This window comes from Cyprinus carpio, chromosome A17, assembly GCF_018340385.1.
Source record: "Cyprinus carpio isolate SPL01 chromosome A17, ASM1834038v1, whole genome shotgun sequence".
In the NCBI taxonomy this organism is placed as follows: Eukaryota; Metazoa; Chordata; class Actinopteri; order Cypriniformes; family Cyprinidae; genus Cyprinus; species Cyprinus carpio.
The window spans coordinates 5,728,181-5,732,083 of record NC_056588.1 but is presented as its reverse complement, the minus strand read 5'-3'; the positions used below and the strand labels follow the sequence as shown (position 1 = coordinate 5,732,083).

The 3,903-nt window shown below is 34.7% G+C and overlaps 1 long non-coding RNA gene across 1 annotated transcript; it reads left to right on the top strand.

Annotated features, from left to right (window-relative positions):
* The first annotated feature begins 393 nt into the window (after positions 1–393).
* On the top strand, positions 394–2,610 carry LOC122148136. Its single transcript, XR_006162105.1, has 4 exons — positions 394–526; positions 1,190–1,207; positions 1,658–1,752; positions 2,347–2,610. It is a non-coding gene; the product is annotated as an uncharacterized LOC122148136 (long non-coding RNA).
* Positions 2,611–3,903: the final 1,293 nt, after the last annotated feature.

The following is a 3,903-nucleotide window of genomic DNA, read 5'->3' as shown; positions in this document are numbered from 1 at the left end:
AAACATTACTGTTTATTGTACAGTCTTGTAATTATGCAATATAACTCTAATTCCTTTGCTATAATTTGGTCTGTTCTTTATATTATTATTCTTTTTTTATATATATAAAAATAATTGATCAGATTGATTGCTGCTTCTTACTTGCTTGCATTTTTTTTATATATAAAAGTACATTCTAGTTAAAAATGTAAAATTACAAATCATTTCATATTTAAATGTTGATCTCATCCATCAAAGATGATTATGCTTCAACTTTTTCTGTGTATGGATTTTGTGGATAAGCACTAATGTACAGAATAATACAAGTTAATTTAAAGTATATTATTGTTTATTTTATTTGAATTATTATTATTATTATTTTTATTTTTTTTTTATTTTTTTGCCAACCCCCATAATCCCATGCCCAAACATAATGCAACGCGGTGACATCGCGCTATTGCGCCATTTTGCGACTACTTGGCGGTCTTTTTTTGAATCGGCATCAATTTATCAGGCGGCCTGCAGTGCACTTACAGCTCGAACTGTGGTGAGTATATCTGGAAATTAGATCATGTATAATGTAAGTGTTTATGCCCCCCTATATAATGATATTACTTGTAATACGTATCAAATACATCGAAGTGTTTTAGCTGTAAGACGATGGGTAGAGATAATTAATTAGAAAATGGTAACGTTATCTGTTTATATCCCTGAAATAACGCCTGAGTCACTAAAGCCATCTAGCGCTGAAAAACAGTTCAAATAAAGTTTAAACTTAAGACGTATGTTTTTAATTATTATATTATTATTGTTTCGTATAATTTAACGTTAAGCTTTTCATCATGAAATTCCATCGATTCGATGCTTTTTTTCCCTTCAATTCTGTCATGCGAATTAGTTATGCAGATGTTTATAGTAACTTAATATTTTGCTGTACAAGTTGTTTAATTAATTTGGGAGTAATTAGGCTATCTCCTTTAGCTGTCAGATTTCTACACAGGATGTAAAGAGGCTCCTTTTTTTTTTATTAATTTAAGCAAAAACAGCCTTTTCTACTACAAGCTCTAGTTTTATATTTGGGGTTCAAGTTTATAACTGAGGTCTATTATAGTATTTAATATTGTGTGATTTCAGGTGTTGTGGAGCTATACTATATGAGGTTATAACATTTGTTTTGTTTTTGCTTTTATCTCCTTGCCATGGTCTGAAGAAGCCATATTGTTGTAAGGTAACGTTATGTTTTTTGTTCATTTATAAATGAGCCGCTAGAACACTTATGTTTTAATATATTACATTAATTAGATTTAAAATATTAATAGATTGAAGGTCATTAATCTGATTCTTCTGGTTTTCTTGTGTGCTCTTCTGTTATCCTATAATTTTGCACTTATAATTTTGCTAGCAAGGAGAAAATGAATGAAATTAATATTTACAGGCCAAGTTGTTGAAATAGTGTTGGTTTTACACATTTGAAATGGCACAATATCAGTTGTTCTGCAATAAGATAAAAACCTGCCAGTTTGGGTGAGCCTATGACTTTTAATCTAGTACCAACTGGAGGACCTGTATGATATCTGCATTATACTAGATATGATGAACACGTAACACAAACTATAATACCTGCCTCATAATGTGTCATGTATAATCAATTATTTGGGCATTACTCTTGTATCCACAGGTTGATGACAAATGAGGTCATGGCCTGTTTCAGTATGAAGTGGGGGAAGGGGAAGCTTGCCTTCACCAAGATCAACCTGTACACTGTTGTCACAGGTAAAACAAAATTAACAAATAATACAAATATTAGCGTCATATCACTGTGACACTCAGGGTTGTTTAGTTTCTGTTTTAGTTGGTTTAGTGAAAACCAGTAACCTCGTATTGTACTCATCTGTCACACAGAAATCACACAAACGTTCATAAGACTTCTTGCTGATTGGCAGGGCATTCCTGTTGTCAGCCTTTCTTTATTGTTCAGAACTCTAACAATTGTTTTTTTGCATTCTTAAAGACATGTATTAGACATTAAATGTTAATTTACCTTAAGACACTCTGCAAAAATACTGCAATGTGTCTTTGTTGTCATGGTTTTCTTTTGCTAGATTGTCTGCTTAGTGTTTGTGAATTGCATCACAGGCTGAAATATATTTTGATGACTTATAGCATGTACTTTACATTCATGGCTCTTAAAGCTATGGTAGATTTTTTTTGTTTTTCTCAGAAACTGATTAAAACCCAGTCAATAGTTTAAGTGGTCTAAATGTATTCTGTGGAAGGCAAAGAAATAGTTAATGATAAAATACAGTGATTACTGTAGTGCATCATATTCTATACTTATACATTTTCTTATTCAAATATTTCTTACAGAGAGTGTCCAGAAAACATCAAAAGAGACGGGGCAAATATTGCAGCGGCCACCGCCTTTTGTTTAAAATATGCCCCAGCAGAGCCGTCACAAGGAGGGTGAGAGGCCCTGTGCAAAGTTGACATGCGAGGCCCTCTACAATTTTGCGTGTGTGCGTGCGTGCGTGTGTGTGTGTGTGGTGGGGGAGGTTGCTGTAGTAAGGCAAGGCAAGTTTATTTATATAACAGATTTCGTACACAATGGTAATTCAAAGTGCTTTACATAAAATAAAGTAAAATAATCATGAAGAACAAAACTAAAACAAGCAATTTTAAAACTTTGGAAATGATTTAAAAATTGACTTGAATTTAAAACAGTTAGAAATAGAAAATGATTTTACATAAAATACAGTGAATACGTAAAATACAGTGCAATCAGGTCGGACATCGCACAGTGCTCATTAAATAAATGCACAGCTAAACAGATGAGTTTTGAGTCTAGATTTAAATGTGACTAGTGTTTTAGCACATCTGATCTCTTCTGGAAGCTGATTCTGGAAGCAATGTATTTTGGTACTAGGTCACTGAGTGACTTCTAGACGAGTAAAAGTACTTTAAAATCAACTCCTAAATGTAACTGGAAGCCAGTGTAAGGACCTGAGGACTGGTGTGATGTGCTCAGATGTTCTGGTTCTAGTCAGAATCCTGGCAGCAGCGTTCTGGATGAGCTGCATCATTTTTGAAAAAAGATGTGGGAAGTGTGTCAAGATAGCAAGTTGACGATTTTAGTTGCTGCACTATGTCTTCCAAAATGTTGCTATCAATTGCTTCAAAATAGACAGTATCTTTTTGATATTGCAGCCGAATCTGTCTGACCTCTGCATTGCTTGAGGATGTGCTAATCGCCTTCCTGATATTGATGATCTTCTCAGAAAAGAAGGAAGCAAACTCATTGCATTTGCAGTCTGACAGCATTTCACTGGGAATCTGACTCTGGGAAACTGATTTCTGTCTGTTTGTTTTCTTACTGACTATTATTGGAGCAATATCATTAATACCATTCTTAACTTTTGAGTTAAAGGAATCAAGGAGAATATCAACAGAGTCCGCAAAAATACTCAGTGTTAAAGATATAGCCTCCATAAATAGTACACTAGTGTTCTCGTTAGGTCTGCACTATTAATCGCATGCAATTGTCATGCGCGTCTCGTCAGTAAAGCTGGTTCTGTGATTAGCGCTTAATGTCCAGAGCCGTAGTTCGCTGACGCAATATCACGTTCATAACCGCATGCGATTCATCTGCGATTATGAACGCGATATTGCGCCGCTTGTCAGCAAACTACGGCTCGGTCTATTAAGTGCAGCTACATTTGAAAGCATCTCCTTCTGACAGAGACAGATCTAGATTCAGTGGTAGCAGAGATCAATATATCAAAGAAAATACAGAAGTGATCAGATAGTGCTACGTCCTTAATAACAATGGATGAAATCTTTAGAGCCCTACTGATGATTAAATCTAGAGTGTGTCCACCCTTGTGTGTGGGTCCATGCACATGCTGAATCAGGTCAAAAGTGTTTAGA